Genomic DNA, 22,195 nt, shown 5'->3' with positions numbered 1-22,195 from the left:
ATTTTGAAAATAAAAGACGTCCACATTGCTAGTAGGAAAGGCAGCCAATCTCTCTCCTTCTTCCCATCATCTTTAATAAGGGGTGACTATAGATGCTTCTGGGGCTTACGTTGCCATGGTAACCACAACAAGCAGCTGCCTGACAGGCAGGATTGTGCAATTAAATCAATAGAGATCACCCTGCTGGTTCCTCTCCCACTCAGGCCATTCTCTAAGCTGCCTCGCTGCGAGCTGAAAATCAGCCTCCGGTCTCGGCCGCCTCCACCGTTCACGCCAGCGCTCAGTCTTTGGGAGGCTGTAAACACGCTGTATTCTTGTTGGTCTCTAGCCAGTCTCGCCTCCACATGAACACCTTCTCCCTTGTCTAATCCTCATCTCTTTCTTTGATGTTTACTAGTTCTTGCACTTTTTGTCATTATTTTTAGGCCACACCCAGCAGTGCTCAGGGCTTACTCCTGGTTCTGCGCTCAGGGATCACTTTCAGCAGAGCTCAGAGGACCATATGGGATGACGGGGATCGAAAGCAAGTGCCTTACCCCCTGTACCATCTCTCCAGCCTCTCTTCTTGCATGTTTTATTGGGGGGGGGGCAGCTGAAATGTCTATTCCTCCAGGAAGCCCTCCTTCCCCAACTGCCATGTTGGTGTTACATCCTGTTACATGCGCCACTCCCCTTAGCATCTGAGTGAAGACAGTCAGGAAACAAATCACCATGTGAGAGAGAAAAAGAGGCTGCTTGGAGGATGAAAACCTCAGATGCATTTTATTTAAATTAGAGATGCTGCCATAGTATTGGACGTCGGTGTCAGAACCCTGAATACAGTACAAACAAGGACAGTAGAAACAAGGGCCAGGAGGAGTGGTCCATGGTTGGAAGCCTAACCTCAAATGCTGGGGGAGAAGGTGGGTGGGATAGAGAAGGGACCACTATGACAAAGACGGTTGGAAATGACCACTCTGGAAAAGAACTGCGTGCTGAAAACAGGTAAAGGAACAGACATCATTACCTCTCAGTACCTATATTGCAAACCATAGTGCCTCAAAGTGGAGAGAGACAGAGAAAGAGTAGACAGAGGAAGGAAGGAAGGAAGGAAGGAAGGAAGGAAGGAAGGAAGGAAGGAAGGAAGGAAGGAAGGAAGGAAGGAAGGAAGGGCCTGCCATAGAGACACACTCCAGGAAGGGTGGCGGGAGGGAAACTGGGGACATTGGTGTGAAATGTGCCCTGGTGGAGGGATGGGCGTTGGAACACTGTATGACGGAAACCTGACCATGATCAGCTTTGTAACTCTGTATCTCATGATGATCAACAATAATAACAACAAAAAGAACCCTGATTCCCTACTCCAGAGCTGTGTGACATGAGGTAGTTACCAAACTGCTCTCAATCTTTCTTTCCTCTTCTGCCAAACTAGGATTAAATGTCCTAATCCTCCAGGGTGTTGAAACAATGAAGCTGCACATCCTGACAGCTCTTGCTTGAAGCCATTCCCCACCAGCTACTGTGCTCAGCCTGGCCCTAAGGTCTGAATGTCTTCTGCCTGTCCCCTTCTTCCTCTCCTGCCCGAGCCGCTCTCTGAGCGCAGTCACCAACCGCTGCTGGTGTGGCGCGTTCTCGGTGGGCGTCAGGACACAGCGCGTGCTGCTGGCGACCTGCGTCTGTCCCTGGTCCCGCATCTCTCTACTGCCCCCTACACCCTGAGATCCCGACGCGCTCGGTCGGCCCCGCCTCTCCGCGCCTGCGAGTGTTTGCAGCCCTTTCTTCCCGGGTTTGCAACTCCCACCCTCACCGGGCAACTCTTAATCGTCCTCCAGTCACCGTGTCCGTCCGTGAAGTCAGATGACTCTGACTGCTGCCCCCTGCATGTTCAAGCCTGCCTTGTGCTCTCCGATTTTTATCTCTCAACCTCTGTTGTTGTGCATTTCACATTTTTTAAAAAGTGTTGGTTTGAACTTTTTTTTTGTATAGTCAATTCACAACCTTTAGTTTAAAACGGTGAAGTGCTTGATTTGAGAAGCTCGGACATGATTGTAAAGTGAATCTCCACAACCAAGATAAAGAGTTTGTCACATACACCTACCTGCATCCCCCAGCACTGCCGGAAATTTCTTTGTAGCCCTTGGTAATCTACCTCCTCCTCCTCCACCACTTCTCTTTTGTAGGCAACCGCAGATCATTTCTCTGTCACTTTAAGTATTTTCTAGATTTGTATATGATGTTTTATATATATATATGTATACATACACATATACATATATACACACATACAGATGTATGCATACACACATACATATATACACATGTATATATACATAAATACACACATACAACACATATATGTATGTATGGATTTTTTTCCCAATTCTAAAAATTCTAAAAATCCAACATAATTATTTGAGGATTTGTCTATGAAATAGCACGATTGTTATTTTTGTTGTTGTTGTTGTTGTTTTTACCTAAAGGCTTCTAGATCTACTGCATACACATACCAAAGCTTGTGTATTCATTTACCAAGGGGTGACATTGTGTTGTTTCCTATTTCCATGAATGGATGTTTTCATTCTTCTGGGTATGAATCTAGAAGCACAACAACTGTGTCATATTACTGGATATATTCAATCCTTGAACAAACTCACACTGTTTCCACAGTGGGTGTCTAGTTTTACATTCTCATCAGTAGTGTGTAAATTTTATTGACTTTATATCCAAATTGGTAGGTTCTGTATTTTTAATTTTAGCCATTGTAATAGCTAATGAAGCCTTGAGATTCTAAGTTGCATTTCCCCCCAAAGACTATTGATGATGATTTCTTTGTTTGGAGGCCATACCTAGAGGTGCTCAAGGCTTACTCCTGGCTCTCCTGGCTCTGCATGCAGGTATCACTCCTCAGGGGACCATACAGGATGCTGGGCAGGGATCAAATCCAAGTCAGTCACATGCAAAGCAAGCACCCTACCCTCTGTACTATCTCTTTGACCCTTGATGGTGATTATCTTTAACAAGCTTGTTTGTTGTTTTAGTTCTTATTTTGTTGGTTTGTTTTTTAATTGAATCACCGTGAGACACACAGTTACAAAACTGCTCATGACTGGGTTTCAGTCATACAATGTTCCAACACCCATCCCTCTACCAGTGTACATTTTCTACCACCAATGTCCCAAATTTCCCTTCCACCAATCCCTGCCCCCAGCCTGTTTATATGGCACCTTTCTTTCTTTCTTTCCTTCCTTCCTTCCTTCCTTCCTTCCTTCCTTCCTTCCTCCCTTCCTTCCTTCCCTCCCCTCCCTCTCTCCCTGGGAATTATGGTTTGCAATACAGATACTGAGAGGTTAAAATGTTCACTCATTTATCTACTTTCAACATGCTTATTTGCTACCCATATATCTTGCTTGATGAAGTATCTGTTCAAATAAATCTTCAAAGAAAAAAATTGGATCTGGGGATATGACTCAGTGGTAGAGCACTTACCTTGCTTGTGTGAGGCCCTAGATTCAATCTCTAGCACTGCATGATCCCCTGCACACTTCAGGGAGCAAACGCCAAGCATTGAAGTAGGAGAAACACCCAAGTATTGCCAAGAAAGGTAAAGCTGCTACTTACATATTTTTCATGAATTTAGTGTCCATGTTGTATTACCATTCAATTTTGATGTTAATAATTATAGTAAAATATATAAACATAACATTTACTCCTTTAATTTTAAGTGTTCTGTAGTATTAAGCACGTTAAATTGCTTAATGAAATTTCACTATCATTTCCAGAACATTTCATCTTCCCAAAGTCAAACTGTGTCTACTTAACATAAACTTGCACCCACCCTAGTGCCTGGCAAGCATCATTCCACTCTGTCTCTATGACTTGAACTATTTTAGATGTCTGAAGTGAAGTCCTTTGAGGGACTGACTTATCTTCTTACCATAAAGTCCTTATGATCCATCCAGGCTGCAAAATGAGTCAGCCTTCCCTTCCCTTCTAAGGCTGAATAATATTGCACTGCATGTACAATATTTGCTGCATTTTTTTCCATTCACCCACCTATGAGCACTTGGGCTGCTTCTGCCTTTCAGCCATTGTGAGTAATGCTTCTGTGATGTGCATGTACAAATATCTGAGTCCCTTATTAATTACATCTAAAGTTTTCATGTAGGGGCTGGAGTGATAGCACAGCAGGTAGGGCATTTGCCTTGCATGTAGTCGACCCAGGTTTAATTTCCAACATCCCATATGGCCCCCCGAGCACCACCAGAAGTAATTCCTGAGTACAGAGCCAGGAGTATCCCCTATGCATCCCCAGGTGTGACCCAAAAAAGCAATAATAACAATAATAATAAATGAAAAAAATTAAATTTTCATGTATTCATTTATATAATTTTAACAATTTCTTTTGGTTTGGGAGTCACAACTTGCAGTGGTCAGAGTTTACTCCTGGATCTGTGCTCACTGGCAGGGTTTGGGGGACCATATGTGGTGTGAGAGATTGAACACAGGTCAACCACGTACAAGCTGGTGTACTATATCTCCCAAATTCTTGCACTTTAATAGTTGATCTCATGACCTATAGCAGTTCCTGACATAGGGTAAACAGTTTCTTTCTTTCTTTTTTTTTAAATTAATATTGGAGTTCTGCTATTTGTTCAGTCATTGATTAAGCTGATTGAATTGGGCATGAACTCCACATTACTTTTTTATTTTATTGTATCACCGTGAGATAGAGTTACAAAGCTTTCATGCTTGAGATTCAGACAATGATGAAACACCCATCCCTCCACCAGTGCACATTTTCCACCACCAATGTCCCAAGTATCACCCCCCTCACATACATACACATTACTGTCCTCACCCTGCCTCTAAGGCAGACAATTTCCCCAATACTCTCTCTCTCTCTCTAATTTTAGGCATTAATTTTTGCTCGAATTTTCCCACCACCATTCAAGCCTACCTGCCAGGGGCAGACACTAGATGATATATTTTCCATAGCTCGTTTAGAATATCATGAGAGCTCACACAGGCATGATTGTAAATGTAAATTTCTAGATTGTAAATGTTTGGGTTCCAGAGGCATCTCTGTATGGCACTAATCCATTTTGGGATTCGATTGGGAGCCTCTGGGCCAGGGCTGTTGGTGCACGAAGATGGTGTCCAAAGGCAAGTTGTGGGCATGACAGCCAGTCTTCTGCGCAGGTGGTGACCCAGGGTGGGATAACCCAGGTCCTCTGCCACCATGTGACCTGGAGATTTAGTCCATAACCCGCCTTGCTTTGAAAGCTCTTGGTCACCGGGATTCCATCTGGAGTAGGTGGGGAGACTGCACCTGCTCCATCTGGGATGCCCCAGTGATATTGACTTGGTATGGGGCCCAGAGAGATCTCTGGTGCTGTGGTGTCATCTGGGACTTGCTGCTGTGTCTCTGGGCCAAACAGTTTCATACAGATGTGAAATTAAGAGTCAAATGAAGGAGTTAATGAATGAAAAAGTGAATACAGCTTGGACACCATATCAACTAGAGTGATGCCAATTGACTTGGGTGTCAGTCTGTGTGTCCTGATGCCACAGTGCTGAGTCAATTAAGAACCGGCCCCGCCTGGTTTGGTACCCTGGCCTCTGATTGTTGCCCAGCTTCTCAGGTCTCTGTATGAGTCACAAGAGACTGAGTCAGCGGGAGGCATAGTTGCGGTTCCTAGGGGAAGGAATCCTTTCCTCAGAAACATCCGAGGAAGCCATCACTACATTCCAGGCCTTCCCACGAAACAACAATCACCTGAGTAGCCAACATGTTTGTGTGCGTCAGATGTGTCAGGAGCTCAGAAGCAGTATCTCACCTAATTGCTAGCTAACCCTGAATTAGGCAGGCTGACTCTTACCCAGGCCTCCAAACAAAAACAGACACCAAGAAGTTCCTCAACTTGACCTTGGTCACCTAGCCGATAATGGCAGAGCTGGGGTTTGAATCCAGGCACTCTGGGCTCCTGTTGGGCAGAGGATAAAGACACTAGTAACTGTTCAGCATGATAGTGGTTTTCAACTATTTATGTTGGTGTTAACATGAACCATTTTGCAATCAAGTTTCCTTATTTTGGTTTTCGGGCCACATCGAGGGGTGCTCAGGGGTTACTCCTGAGCTCTGTGCTCAGGAATCACTCATGGCAATGCTCGAGGGACCATATGGGTTGCCAGGGATTGATCCTGGGTCAGCAAGGCAAATGCCCTGCTTCCTGTACTATCACTCTTGCCCCTGTTTCATTTTTTAAATAATAAATATCTATTAAACACATTTGGAAAATATATTCCTTAAAAATTTAAGTCTTATAAAACCTATCAAAAAAGATAACCAGGGCTGGAGAGATAGCTGAGCTCATGCTTTATATGCAGAAGGTCTAGGTTCAATCCATAATCCAGCATTACTGGAAGTGACCCCTGAGCACAGTACTCAGAGCACAAAAAGACAACCCCTCTTTTGGGGGAAAGTCAAATTTGGGGGCACACCCAGCAGTGCTTAGGGTATACACAGTGCTCAGCACTCAGGGATCACTCCTGGCTGGGCTTGGAGGACTATGTGGAGTACTGGGATTCAAAGGGATTCAAAGTTGGGGGCGGAGGGGTATGGGTGCCACCAGCAGGTCAATCTATACCTGTGAGGCAAGTGCATCAGCAGCCTGATGGCTCCTTGAGACTTCCAGATACCCCAAAATTGCTGCTGTGCCTTTGGCCAGACCCCAAAAACTTGGGGCAAAGTTTACCAAGAAAGTAAACGACCAAAGGTTAGGTATGTGGGAGACACACACACAAACCACCTCAGGCTCAGCTATATAACTGTAGGCATAGCCTCTCTGGTTCCTGATCGAACTGCTTAACGGCCATGATCCCAGAGACTCAGAAACAAATCTCAAAACCCAATGGCTTTTGGCAGAACTGCGTCCAGTCCCTGCAGTAGGTTATCGGCGCCGGGCCACCCCAGGTGGGAATAGGTTTTGTGCTTTGGTCTGTTGCCCCTGGCAGCCTGGTGGCTGCCATCCTCTAGAGGCCACTGGACAGTCAAGTTTGGGCCCTCAGTGATGAGACACGCAGAGCCTCATGGGATGGGGATGGAGCCGGCCCTTTCCTCTCCATCCCAACGAGACCCTGAGTTGCCGCCCACGAAAGATCTCTCTGGCTCCTGATCAAGTTGCTTAATGGCCATGATTCCAGAGACTCAGGAACAAATCTCAGAACCCAGCAGGTTTTGGCAGAAATCCCTTCAAATTTAATTGTTAAAATTTTGGAATTTCAAAATTACTCAGCCACTATTGCAGCTGAGTGACATCATATGTTATTCATAACCAGCAATAGTAAACAAATTGTCTACTGTTGCCTTTTCAGCAGATCTGAGTGTTGGGGTAAAATTCCAAATAATAATGATGGATCTGGTGTCAAAATATTGAATGTAATCAAAGTAGAGACAGAGTAGTGTGAAAATCATCTGCCCCACAGGTAGGGGGAGGGTGTGGGATGGGAGGATACTAGGGTTTTTGGTGGTGGAGAATGGGCACTGGTGAAGGTACAGGTGTTTCATTGTATGACTGAGGCTTAAATCCGAAAGCTTTGTAACTGCTCTCACGATGATCCAACAAATAAAATTATAAAAAAATGAAAAAAATAAGGTGGAGTTCATGCCCAATTCAATCAGCCTAATCAGTGTCTGAATAAATAGTAGTACTCCTACATTAAAAAAAAAAAAGTGGGTAGAGCTGTGTGCATCGCAAGCTCATTATCCCTGGTACTAAAAGATACTCACTTTTATTAGAGTGCTTCTGACTTTTCCTCTATACATAAATGTGTGTGTGCATATATATACACATATGTATATATTTTTAATTTAATTTTATTTTTTGCGGGGTTGGGGGGCAAGTTCTGGACCACATCAGGCATTTCTTAGGGTTTACCCCTCACTGCACACTCAGGAATCACTCCTGGCAGGGCTTGTAAGACCACATGGGATGCCAGGGATCGAATACTGGTCAGCCTCGTGCAAGACCATTGGCCTACCCATTGTACTATCCCTCCGGCCCTTATGCTTTTAACTGAGTCAGTGAGTTCTCATTCTCTTCAGAAAGAGGCATCAGCCCTTCAGCCCTCGGCAGCTCTCAGCCACTCTTCCTTCCTTCCTCTTCCCTACACGTCTCTCACGTTTTCCTGCCAAATGATGCAACAGAAAAAACAGGCGTGTCAGTTCACAACAGGAATGAGGGCAGGTGGTACAGAGCACTCTGCCAGTGGCAGAAACCAAGCTGAGTCAGCACTTGACACACGCTCTCCTGCTGGACTCTCTGCAGCCGGTTAGCTGGGAGCCATTATTACACATTATTTTCTGGGAGACTCCCAAGCAGTGCTCTGTAAAGCTGGGGGCCCCTTATCGTGAAACTTGGCCAACTGGGCTAGGTGGTCCAGTGCCAAGCCAGAGGATGTGGCGCTCCTGGGCCCAAGTGGTGTTAGAGACCACCCTAGCTAACCCCCATGGGCCCAGGGCCACCAGGGTCAGGCATCTAACCAGCATGGGCCCCTGCCCCATGCTCTCTCATGGACACCAGTTGGGAACCATTATTCTGCTCATTTTTCTGAGCAGGAAGCGTTACCAGATTGAAATACACTGCATTTAGAACCCTTTCCTGAATACCCCAGTTCAAGAGCCTTTGACCCAGAAAGGAAAGTGTATACAAAGTGATAGACAGGGGTAGAGGCCGAGGAGTCCCCCTGGCCTCACACCCAGCAGGTGAGGAGGTGACTACCTGTCCCTGAGAGACAAGGGCCGTTTGCTTTGGAGCTATCAGACACTGAGCATAGCTGAGCAGGAGTGCCCTGGTGTGGGGTATCCAAGCCCAAGGAGAGGAGTAAGAGATAGAGAAGCAAAGGCTCATAAAGAAGCAAGAAGAAGCTAGGCCTAGGTTCCAGAATTCCTGGAATTGAGCACAGATACCTGGAATTGAGTCATGATTTTTCCAAAGTGAGATAGCCGTGGGGAGGTCGACTAAGGGTTACCAATCAGATGCAGATAGGGAAGCCCCCCCTATATAACCCTTATGTAACTCTTATGCAACCTTCATGTAACTCCAACTTACAACCAATCAGCAAAGTACAAGTAGTGGAAAGCCCCTCAGAAGTGAGATAGCCACGGTGAGGTCTACTAAGGGTTATCAATCAGATGCAGGTAGGGAAGCCCCTCCTTCCTCAATATAACCTATATATAACTCTTATGCAACCCTTATGTAACTCCAACTTATCATCAATCAACTAAGTACAAGTAGTGGAAAGCCCCTCCGACTTTGGCCAGAAGGGTGGTCCATGGAAAGTCCCTGTTACATACTGTTATGCTGTAAAAGCCCCTCACTTTTGAGACTTGGGGCCACTTGTTCCAAGAAGACTGCCACTGTGTCGATGAGCCAGACGAGGGCCCTAGCTCGAGCTAACCAATAAAGACACTTTGCTTATTGCATCGCAACTTGCCTTCGTGTGATTCCTCTGGGGAGATCTCAGCCTGGTTTAACAGGACAGTAGTCAGGTGGGAAACGAGCTAGTCCAAGGCAGCTGAGATGGCATCACCTGGGAGAGGGTACTGGGGGCAGTGAGGGGCAGGTGACATTAAAAAAGGAAGAAGCCAGCACTGCAGTATTACAGATAAGGAAGCCAGAGTTCTCCCTGTTGGAGATGTGATGAGGAAAATAGAGCCCTGCCCACATTCCAAACAGGCTAACAGCAGAGAATAGGAGCGACCCAGGAGCAGCTGAGTCTGGGTGGCAGGACATAACTAGGAAGAGCATTCAGGATGCCCCAAGATGGGCACAGTATCGCTTTGTAATCTCAGTTACCTGGGAATGCACTGAAAATGTGCCCACTGAAGTGATCTAGCCCCTGAAAAATAAATAACACACCCACAAATTTCTGCTTCTGTACTCTTCCACCAGCTGCCTGCAAAGGATCCTAGCTCCTGTCAGAAATTCTATCAGGCAGACCTCTTGTCTCTGCTTGGAGCATGAACCCAACCGAGTCAGCTAGCATAACAAATGGTGTTCTCCAGCTTCTCACGCTGTGCTGCTGGGTTTTCCTTTGGCTTTTGGTGGGAATTTCTACAATAAAAGAAGTTACAGATAATTTAAGGTAAATAAAATGTATTGATTGAGCTCAGAGCTCTCGCTGGGCAGCCTCCATACGGGCAGAAGACAGAGCTGACAACACAAGGTGGAAACGTGAGAATGTGCCTTCATGTATTTCCCAAGTTCTACCATGGAGAGGCCTGGGGTGGCAGCACCCCAACTGAGCACATCTACCTCCCTGATTTTGGTTTCTAAACCAAGAAGCCAGTGATCCTAGGTCAAATGGTGGGGATAGGATAAGCTGTTCCGAGAAAAGTCTCAGAAGGAGGAAGAATGTGGCCAAAGACGCATGGTGGCATTTCAACAGGACAGAGACACCAGCTGCCAGGGCTTCCACTGACCCAGTGGAAGGCAATTTGAATACCAAAATCACATGTTGTAATTACAGTTATTGAATAAAACAGGAATCTGTGATTCCACACTCATATAAGGAATGCAGAAATGAATTTAATTATGTGATTAAATAAATTAATAAAAAATTGATAAGGAACAAGTACTAAAAGAGTTTTAAAGAAACTCTTCACAAAATATGCAACAATTCCAAAGAAAAATGGATTTGACGCCTTAATCAAATCGTGAACCTCAACATTTTAGTAACAGGATGCACTGAAATCAGGTGTCGCCATGTTAGGCCAAAGCAAGAACAAAGGCGTCGCTTCTTTAATGTTTCTGTCAAAGTTTCATACTATGAACCCAACCATGAAGGAGCAGCAAATCCAAACTGAGAGACATTCTACACCACTGCTGCTGATCCGTGACTCTCAAGCATCAAGGTATATGCGAATCAAGGAAAGAGGGACGAACAGTTCCAGGTTGAAGAAGTGAGAACCAGATTCCAGAGGTGAGCCTGAATCGAAGCCTTTGCTGGGCAGAACTTTATTATGGGCCCAGAGAGATAGTTCAGCAGGTTTGCTCCACTCCTCCCTAGTCTCCCCAAGAAAAGTGGAAGCAAGCCCCAAGCCCTGAGTTGGGACTACCTCCTGACAAGCTCTGCCAAGTGGCCAAATTAAAAACAAAACCAAAAAATCTACCATTATCACAACCTGAAACTTATAAAATATTATATTGCAATGCTATTCAATACATTTTATCAGTTAAAGAAGAAAATAGCTAGCACTGGTGAGATAGTCCAGCAGATAGGGTGCTTGTCTTGCTGACCCGGATTTGATTCCTGATATCCCGTGCGGTTCCCTGAGCACCACAAAGGAAGGAAGAAAGGAAGTGAGGGAAGGAGGGAGGGAAGTAGGGAGGGAGGGAGGGAGGGAAGGAGGGAGGGAGGAAATTGCCTGGATTCTATCCCCAGCAATGCTGGAGGTGTTATCCCTGAGCAAGTTGGCATGAGAAGCCCCTGAGCATCACTGGGTCTGGCTCCCAAATCAAACGTAAGCACTCAAATGCTTCAGCACTGGGTATGATATAACATGAAGCCAACAACTTCCCCTCACAAGACTGGAGAGTGGGCAGAAGGCTTGTTTTACTTGCAACTTTGCTATCAGTTTTAAATGTATTTTCCCCCTAAAATTAGCTTAAATAATACCAGTGTTCAGCTAATTCATTAGACACTGGATTCAAATCCAGGTGTAGAAACCAAGCTCTCTCTCTCTCCATGCTCTGCATTGCTGACTCACTTTTTAGTTAGACAATTCCTGCTAGAACAGGGAGGCAAACGCAGAGTGAGGGCCTCTTAAAACTGCCTTCTCTGTCTTTGAAATGTCACCATCCATCTTTGAGCACTTTCTTTTTATTAGAAGAGATCATTCTAGACCCCCTTGTCTCTCCTAACCCCAACCACTTGCCCTGGGAGCACTGTGGCCTCTTCAGTCAATAGAGTACAATGGGAATGACACTGAGTGACTCCGAGGCCTGGACAATCAAAGGCCTCGCAGCAAGAGGCTTTGCCCTCTCTGAACCCAGCTGTCACACTCAGCATCACTCTGGGTGCTGCAGGAATACAAAAATATATCCGAAGGCATCTCTGCCACCAGGAAACCCACATTCAAGATGAGCTATTGGTCATGCATGTGACATAGAGGCTGGTCGTCATCCTCATTAAGCATGTGAAGTCATTGCAAAAGCTTTTTTAGCTCACAGCATAGGGTGGCCTGGCAGGGAAGGATTGGGACAGAAGTGGAGCCACTCTAGACCTGCAGTATGAGAAGGACTGACTCAAGTGGCAGGGAACATTCCAGGTGTGTGTATGGGGGAGGGGCGGGGACGACTAGCCTGATTACAGGTAGGCAGAGAGAAACTGAGCTTTCTCAGGAAGGCACAGGCAATGCTGAGAACTGGAGGACAGGAAAACAGCCTGGTCAGGATGAAGAGGGGGTTGACTCATTCACTGCTGCCTCTGGAGTTCCTCAGGACTCCGAAAGCCTGGTGTGCGTCCCATTGTGTAAAACTCTGCAAAAGGACCCGGTCCTCCAAAAATGAGCTGGTCACCAAAGCTGGGCCTCCCTGAAGAATGCCGGCTGGGGGCTTGCCCAGGGGGAGGAGGAGTGTTTGGCTGACCAGTTGGCAGGGGAGGAAAGAAGGAGCATGATGGTCACATTTTCAGGGTCAGTCCTGGCTGTTCCATCTTGGATGTTACTCCCTGCTCACAACCTAGTGTTGGGCACAAAGAGAAGCTTCATGTGTTGTGGCCACATCTGGGCTGCTCAGAGACACAGGGCCCTGGCGGAGTCCCGGTGTCCACACCTCTCTCTGTCAAGTCATCTCTCCAGCCTTCTTCCTTTTCAGTTAGATGATTCCTGCTGGCACAGGGAGGCAAACACAGAGTGAAGGCCTCTTAAAACTGCCTTCTCTGTCTGTGAAATGTCACCATCCATCTTTGAGCACTTTCTTTTTATTAGGAGAGATCATTCTACACCCCTTGTCCTAACCCCAACCACTTGCCCTGGGAGCACTGTGGTCTCTTGGCTGAGTAGGGGCCTTCCTGATCCCCTTAGGAAGCAGTTCCTGCAGCTCTGCGTTGCTGTGGAGGAGCTATTTAAGGCTGAACTCGTCCCCTCAGGAACTCCTGAGCCAGAATCCAGATTTCCCATCTTAGAGGTGGAGACTCTGAGTCATGGAAGTGACTTGGATGACCCAGGGAGGTAAAATCTACCAACGAACCCTCAATAGTTCACTCACTCTATCCTGCACAGTGTCACTTGGCGCCAACCCCGCCTGCTGCGGCAAAACTGCCTAGGCCTCTGCTGATCTCTTCTAGTCCTGTTATGTTTTCTCTCACCCATTAACACCACAATCCGGAGACTAACGTCATCCTACTGCGTTACCCATACTCCCTGAGCCAGGAACCATAGTCCCTGAACATTGCTGGGTGTGGCCCCCAAACACACACACACACACACACACACACACACACACACACACACACACACACACCTAGAACCTCACAAATACGAATCAAGCGATTGTGGAGTACAATAGTGTCCATGGTCCTATTTAGGAGATAACAAACATCCAGGGAGTGTCTCTGTGCCGTGTCTGCCCTTTCTAAAGGAGTCAGTAATCGTCCCGCTGTGAAATGCAAGAATCCCAGCTCACAAGGAGCCGGGCCCCGGGAGTAGGGGTGCGCTGGTCCGCAAGGATGAGCATCCGAGACAGGCGGCTAAAGCGGAGCCCGCAGCTGTCTCTTGGACACATAGCCGTCTTCTAGGTTGAATATTCGCTAAGTGTCTAATAACGCTGAAGCTCCTAGGTGAACATCCTTCTTCCAGGAATAAACAGAGTCTGCCTGGCAGAGCACCCCACTTCCCCGCACCGTGAATCCTCCCGGGTGAGACTGTCCCATCTCCGCGGGAGTCCCTCGGCGGCCCGACACGGGCTGGCAAGCGGAAGGCGCCTCCCTGGTGCCGGGAAGGATCCGCCGCGCTCCGGAACTGCCCGGGGACCCACCTCACCCTTCTTTGCAGCAGTCCTTGACCTTGTCAGCCGGCGGCCCTGCAATCTCCGCCAGTGGCACCCACTTTTCCACCCAAGCCCGCTCTCAGAAACCGGACAAGTCCCCCTCCTGATCCCTCGTATTCCAGTTCCACTACCCATCACCCGGGCACCGCACCTAGCAGCAGGTGGGCGCTGCTAGGGCTCTCGGCGCGCCCCATCCGCCTCTCCGCGGTGTCAGGACCCCGAGCCTGACAGGTCCAGCCTCGAGCGAGCTCTCGGCTCCAGCCACCCCCGGAAGGAAAGGGCGGCGCCCGGCAGAACCGCGGGCTGGACTCGAACGCCCCCAAACGTGCAAGGAGCGGAAACGTCCTGGGAGCGGCGACGGCGGCGCGCCAAGGTCGGGGTGGGCTGCGCGGGAGGGGGAGAGGGGCTGTCAACCCTCCGGGGCTCGCTTCCCCCGGAACCCCCACCTCCCCGCAGGACCCCCACCGAGGAGCAGCAAGGATTCGCCAGGGACTCAGTGGAAAGGCGCCCCCTCCCCTCTCTTTGCGCCCCACCCTCGTCCCAGCCCCCCTCCCGCGCACCTCCCCTCCTTCCCCTTTGTATCCTTTGGCGCCCTTCCCGCCCCTCCCCTGCCGCGGCCCCAGCACCCAGCGCTCCCGCAGCGTCACCGCTCGGTCCACCTCCCGGCCAGCCAATGGGCGCGCGGCCCCGCACCCCGCCTTTTCCTCCCGGGGGAGCGCGTGGCGGGAGATGCGGGGCCGGGCGGTGCCCGGAGGCCGGAGCAGCCAGGCCAACCCAGTGGCCCCGAGTGGCCAGCACTGGGTTACAGAAGGGTTTCCGTAAGGACGTCCCTCCGGACAACCCCGCGACAGCAGGTCTGGGTGCTCCTTGGAACGGAGGGGGGAACCTTGAAGCGCTGGCGACGCCAAGTCGTTCCCACGGTCCCGCGCCCAGGGGCGGAGCCCGGGTGCAGCTTGCGGACACCCCGGCTCGGCTCCACCGCGTGTTTCTCAAGGATCCCGGCCCTGGGGGAGGCTGGGCGGACGCTCCCAGGCGGGCGGAGATGCACCTGCTCGCACTGTGGTCGGGTGGGGCTGGAGGGGGCCGTGAAATAGGGCGAGGGCGGTGCCGTGCGCGCCACTTGGCCCGCGGGGTGTGGTCCTGGGAGGATGAGCTGTGCGGGGAGAGTGGGCTGGGGTGGAAGGTGGAGGAAAGGAAAAAGAGCAAAAGAGCGGGAAAGAGAGGTCGAGGTGTCCGGATGGCTCCCGGCCTCTCTGCCTGCAGAAGGCTGTTTGCGTTAACACTTTTCTTTCGAGAGCCCAGGTGCGAGGGGGAGAGATGGAGAAGAGAAGTCTAGGAGAAAGAAAAACCCTGGTCCGCCCGGCCCGAATTCCAGGCCCGTGAAGCTTTTTTTTTTTTTTTCCCAGCGAGCTCCCCCAAACCGCGCATCTGCAGTGCCCGCCCCAGTGACTGCGTCAGAAATGGTGCTGCAAGGACACACCCGAATCAAAGAACAAAATTGGAAAAAAAACCAAGTGAGCCCGAGTCCTCAGGAACGTTCGTCCTTCACCTGGCTGCCACTGCGCCAGCCGTTTCTTCCAGCGCTGTGCGCTCCCGCCTCCACTCAAACAGGGAGGGTCCCTTCAGTTTCCCCGAGCCTCTTCAGCCCTTCGCTGCTACTTTTTCTTAGCTGTTTTTTTGTTGTTGTTCAGTCTCCCTCTTCTTAGCCCTATCAGGATCTAAGAACTGTAGCACTGTCACTGTCCTCCCGTTGTTCATCGATTTGTTCCAGCGGGCCCAGTAACATCTCCAATTGTGAGACTTGTTACTGTGTTTTGCATATGGAATACCTCACGGGTAGCTTGCCAGGCTCTGCCAGGCGGGCAAGATACTCTCGGTACCTTGCCCGGCTCTTGGAGAGGGGCGGAAGAATTGAACCCGGCTTGGCGGGCCGGCCAGGATCTAAGCGGCAGGACAAAATCTAAGACCCCTGCAAATCATCTGGGCTTCTTGCTGTTGTACTGGGACACGCTCTATGTTGTCCCAGGGGGATTTCCAGGTTTCTGTTAAATCCCTACTGTCTTTCTTTCTGAAAATCTGTGGAAGAAAAGTTTAAATAGAAAAAAGATTTCAAATAGTTTCAATTGAGGCACTAGAGAGGTCATACAGTGCAGTGGGTAAGGCTCTTGCCTCTCACATGTATGACCCAGGTTTGATCCCTGGCACCGTGGAGCCTTGCCAGGAGTGATTCCTGAGCACAGAGCCAGGAGTAAACTCTGAGCAGCTCCAGGTGAGGCCCATAAACCAAAAGAAAGTAAAACTGTTGTAATATATCGACAGGAATATATGGGGTTCAGATACATCCTGCAATCCTCAGGGCATACTCCTAGCTCTGTGCTCTGTGCTCAGGAGACTGTATGTGGTGCCAGGGCTCAAACGAGGGTCTGCCACATGCAAGGTCAGTGCTTTAACTCCTGGGCTTTTTTTCCTCCAGCCCCTAGTGTTTATATTTACCTCGCTTCATTTGATTTCTCCATGCACTAGAATTTAAGTTCCAGGAGGGTCAAGATTTGGTCTCATGGGTTTCCTACTACATCCTCAGCACCTAACATATGTCTGGCACAAAAAAGTGAGGCCAGAATGATAGTATAGCAGGAAAGGCACTTGTCTTGCTTGTGGCCGACCTGGGTTCAATCTCCAGCATCCCATATGGTCCCCTGAGCATCAGGAATGATTCCATAGCACAGAGCCAGAAGTAACCCCTGAGCATGGCCGGATGTAGCCCCAGAACAAAATAAGCAAAAACAAAACAAAAAAAAAAAGGAAGGGCGCATGCTTTTTTAGTGAGTGAGCACACACAAAAAGCAAAAATAATAAATATACAAAGTACAATTCAAGGTGGAAACTGCAAATAAAAGATTTATGTTTTTTTCTGCAGGAAAGCAAAGAAAATACTAATCATGCTAACATCTTATTGAGGCATTCCTTTCTGGATCGCCCCATCCCTGCTCAGGCTGTTGAAAGTTCTCTTCATTATGGTTCTCCCTCTCTTTCTCTTTTTCTCCCTCTCTTTTCTTTCTCCCCCTCCCTCTCTCCCTTCCTCCTTATTTCCCACCCCCTCATATTTCAGTTCACTAACAAATACAATAATAAAATTAAAAGTCTTGGAGTCCAGAAGCTGACTCTGTAATTAAAGCATCTGCCTGAAAGCAAGCAGCCAAGAATTAATCCCTGGTCCCGTTGAACGGGATCTTTGCCACTCTGCATTCTGTGATGCCCCATGGCAAAAGCAGTTTCTGGTCACACTGCAGTCACGTGTGTGCAGTCAAGCATCAAAGAAAAAAAGTGTAAGCCCCAGCAAGCGCTGCACCCAGAAATAACGCTCAGGCCCCTTGGCCAGGAGCTCTGTCGGGAAGGGGTGGGGTGGGAACATAAGTAGGCACCACAGCTGAAGAGCAGGAGCCTGGCTAGCAACTAAAAGAGTGTGACTCCCTTGGGGGCTGAGGCTGAGGCACAGCCAAGGTGTGAGCCTGGTGAGCCAACAGGATCTGCAGGTGAATGTGAGGGTCCAACAATGCACTGCTGCTCAGACCCTGGGGCACCTACCCCAGTGACATTTCAGGATCTATACAGTGCCAGGGATCAAACTGGGATAGGATGTATGAGACATGAACCCTAATCTCTGTTTCTGTCTTCCCAATGCCAATTATCCCATCCTTTTTAGAAACTTGAACTCCCCCTTGCTTACAGTTCACAGAGAAAAGGTAAAGGTAAAGGTAAAGGCCCTCCCGTTGATCGTCGATTTGCTCGAGCGGGCCCAGTAACGTCTCCATTGGAGACTTTGTTGTTACTGTGTCTGGCATATCGAATACTCTCGGTAGCTTGCCGGGCTCTCCGAGAGGGGTGGAGGAATCGAACTCAGGTCGGCCATGTTGGCCGCGTGTAAGGCGAACGCCCTACCCGCTGTGCTATCGCTCCAGCCCACAGAGAAAAGTGATGTAGAAAACTTGTAGAGGGGTCGGGGTGATAGTACAGCAGGTAGGGTGTTTGCCTTGCACACGGCCAACCTGGGTTCGATTCCCAGCATCACATGTGGTCTCCTGAGCAATTCCAGAAGTAATTCCTGAGTGCAGAGCCAGGAGTAACCCCTGAGCACTGTCCAGTGTAACCAAAAAAGCAAGATAGCAAGAAAGCAAAAAAAAAAAAAAAGAAACTAAGAAAAAAAGAAAACCTATAGAAAAAGTGACTTGGATCCAAGAGATAGAACAGTGAGAAAGACATATGGAAAAGACACTTGCCTTTCAAGGAGAAAGAGGAGGAGGGGGAGGAGGAAGAGGAGGAAGAAGAGGAGGAGGAGGAGGAGGAAGAGGAAGAAGAAATTGACCATGTGTGTTACAAGCACCTTTACCTCTGAACACACACTCTATCTATCTATCTGTCTGTCTGCCTGTCTGTCTGTCTGTCTATCTATCTATCTATCTATCACTTTCGCTCTGTATTTACTTTTTCACTCTAGTAAATTATACATACCATAAACTCTGGTACACTGTTGGTGGAAATATAAATCAGCACAGCCTCTATAAAAAATAGCATGGAAGTTGGAGAGATAGTACAGTAGTAGGGCACTTGCCATGCATGCAACCAACCCGTATTCAATCCCTGGCATCCCATATGGTTCCTGAGCCCTGCCAGAAGTGATCCCTGAGCACAGAGGCAGGAGTAAACCCTGAGCATTGCCTGATGTTTGAAAAAAAAGAAAACAGTACGGAGATACAGTTAAGAATTAAATTCCATATGATTCCACAACACCATTCCTAAGCATTTCTGTGAAGGGCATGAAAACACTAATTCAAAACAATATTTATCATTCTTTATTTCTACCAGCATTATTCACTATAACCATATTCACAATAATCAAAGCATATCATTAATTTAAATGCCCATCAACATGACTACATAAAGAAGTTGTGGTATATATACTCAATGGAGCTCTACTCTACATCTAATTAAAATAGATGAACTCATGCCTTTGGAACTAAATTGATAGAACTTGAGATGATGACAATGTTAAGTGAAATAGTAAGAAAGTAAAAGGCAACTACAGGATGGGCTCCCAAAAATGTGTAATATGGGAGTAGGGGGGTGGGATATAAGATGAACTGGCAGAAAACAACAAAATTAACTCCTACACTCAGTGAAAACTCTGGTGGTTACCAGAAGGGAAGGAGAGAGAGGGTGGTGGGATAGATGAGTAGACGTTGTTTTGGTGGTGGTGTCATACTGAAAGTTTTGTGGTGGTGAGAGTGACAAGAATTCTACACTTATAAAGGCAGGAAATTCAGTCCCTGGAAATTCACAATGTTGTAAACCAGTGATAAATCGATGACAATTTTTTAAATTTTTTTAAAAGTGTGTTTGATCTGACGGTGGAGCCTAAATATCTGAGTAGGGAGGCTCCTTGTCTGCATCTCCCTGGGATCACAGTCAAATCCACAGAACACAGAAACTACCTGAACCCTGACAAACAAAGCTTTCGCAACAAGGAGAGTGCTCAGATAGAAGGATGAGGTGTCCCCAAGAAAACCCCAGTTACAGAGCAGCAAGCTACAATTTCAGGAGCTTTCTAAATTGTGGAACTCTGCCATGGAAACAGGAGACAGGAGGGTGGCGGGGAGTTGCACCAAACACTAGCACCTTAATCCTGTAATCCTATACTTACAACACTGGAATACGAGGCAAGGAACATCAGTGGCAAACAGGGGTCAGAGTCACCATCATTGTCTTAGTGACCTCAGGCAATCTGGCCGGCAGATGTATTTCTTGTTTGTTTGGGTTCTGTTTTGGAGCCACAGCAGGCTATGCTCAAGACTATTCCTGGCTCTGCATTCAGGGTTTGGGTTTGGGCAACCACATGAGGCTCTGGGGATGGAACCCTGGTCAGTAGCTTGCAAGGCAAGCGCCCTACCCACTCTGACCCCAGCTGGTGGAGATAACATTGGTTCTCAGTTGCTGCAGTCATCAGCACTAGCAGGCTCATTGTGAGTAACCTTTCACAGTACTAGTAGTGGGTGCCATTTTGGATCTCACTTCCATGGTAACTGATAGTCACTGGGAACATTCCTGAGGTGAGCTCCACCTACTCCACCTCTCTGAGATAATAGCTAAACTGAGAGCAGAAAGTCACTACCATGATTGTTTAAGTCTGGTGAACAGACTTAGCCTCTCCCACTCCATAGCTAAGTGCTAGCAACCCTACAGTCAGAATGAGCTCTGTGCATAGAATGATGCACTCATTTGTGAAACATAAAATAACATAATATGAGATTAAAACCCAAGGACAGTAGAGACGAGGGCCAGGAAGATTGCTCCAAGGTTGGAAGCCTGCTTCACAAGCTGGGGGAGAAAGCAGCTGGGATTGAGAAGGGATCACTAAGTCAGTGATGGTTGGTGGGATCGCTTGGGATGGGAAATGTGCGCTGAAAGTAGGTAAAGAACCAAACATAATGGCCTCTCAGTAACTGTAGTGCAAACCATAATGCCCAAAAGTAGAGAGAGAGTAAGAAGGAAATTATCTGCCATAGAGGCAGGGGGTGGGGTGGGGTGGGAGTGGTAGGAGGGATACTGGGGACAATGGTAGTGGAAAGTGTACACCGGTGGAGGGATAGGTGCTCTATAATGTACTCAATTCATGATTGAAACTCAATCATGAAAGCTTTGTAACTCTATCCCATGGTGATTTATTAAAAACATTAAAATAATCACTGTCACTGTCCTCCCGTTGTTCATCAATTTGCTTGAGTGGGCCCAGTAACATTGTGAGACTTGTTACTGTGTTTGGCATATCGAATACGTCATGGGCAGCTATAATAATAATAATAATAATAATAATAATAATAATAATAAACAAAGAATGAGCTCTATGGGCCTCCTAATGCATAGCTAGTGGCCAAGACAGTGCCCACTGCCTACTATGTTCTCAGCCAGTCCTGGACTGCATGCCCTGTGACCCAGGCCTTAATGTCCTTTAGATCCCACCCTCTATACCCATTCCCAACCATGCCTAAGTCTTTGTGACCAAGGCAGCCTGGTGACATCCAGGCCAGTGCCCTTGAATCCCTGGTTTTGATGACCCTTTCAATCATTGTGTACTGGTGCCTCCAGTCACTTGTGATTTTGAGCACTAGGTCACCAACCAGACCTATTTGAATTTGCCACAGAGCCACCAAAGCACCTGTGACTGCATACCTCTGGTTGCCATCTGGGTCTGCGCAAACTTGGTGCCACAGGAATTGCCAAACACTTACTACCTCACCTCACATGATATTGCTCACGTCTCCCCAATGTTGATTCTAAGTTTGCTGCCAGGTGCTCAAACAGCCATGCAGGTCTGTTTGGTACTACAGCTATCTATGGGCACTTGAACACTAACTAGCTCCTCATCTTTGACCTCCTTGAATTTGACCCTTTAGCTGCTGGACACATGTAACTGTGAACTGGAAATCATCATCCAGACCACTCATCCTCAGTACTGTAGCTGTATGGGGCATTCATCAACACAAACTCCCCCCAGTCCGCACAAACTCAAAGTCACAAGCATTACCTGTAACTATTTGTGACCAGGATCCTAGGTGACCTGATTACCACGCAGCCTGCTTGAACATAGATCCTCTCTCCTTGCCCCCAGGAAGCATCATGAATAATGAATAAAGGAATTTGGCTGAATTTATTGGTGAAGACAAAAGCCAAGAAAGACCCAAGTACAATAGAACTTCTGCTCAAACTCCCTGATGAAAACTAAAGCAACAATTTAATGATTCTTGCTGAAGTGAAGAAATCTGTGGGAAAAGATCTTTAATAAAGAAAAAAATAGAAGAGAAGTCCAAACAAATCACTGAGCTAGAGAATACAGTAGCTGAAGTAAAATATATAATAGAGGGACTCAATAACAGAATAACAGAAACAAGGGAAAAAATCAGTAAGTTCAAGGATAAAGTATAAGAAAGTATTGAAAAAAAGACAAAGAATTGTTTAATCAAGAGAACAAAAATGTACCAGATAACATCAAGAGAAACCATGGTCATGTCACAGAGGTTCCAGGAAAATAAGAAAGAGAGAAAGGGGAAGAATTTGTTTTTGGAGAAATGTGAGTGGAAAACTTACCCAGTCTAGAAAGGACATAGAAGCCC

The sequence above is a fragment of the Sorex fumeus genome, unplaced genomic scaffold (assembly GCF_029834395.1).
Source record: "Sorex fumeus unplaced genomic scaffold, SorFum_2.1 ptg000039l, whole genome shotgun sequence".
Lineage (NCBI taxonomy): Eukaryota > Metazoa > Chordata > Mammalia > Eulipotyphla > Soricidae > Sorex > Sorex fumeus.
Note: the sequence above shows the minus strand (reverse complement) of the source record.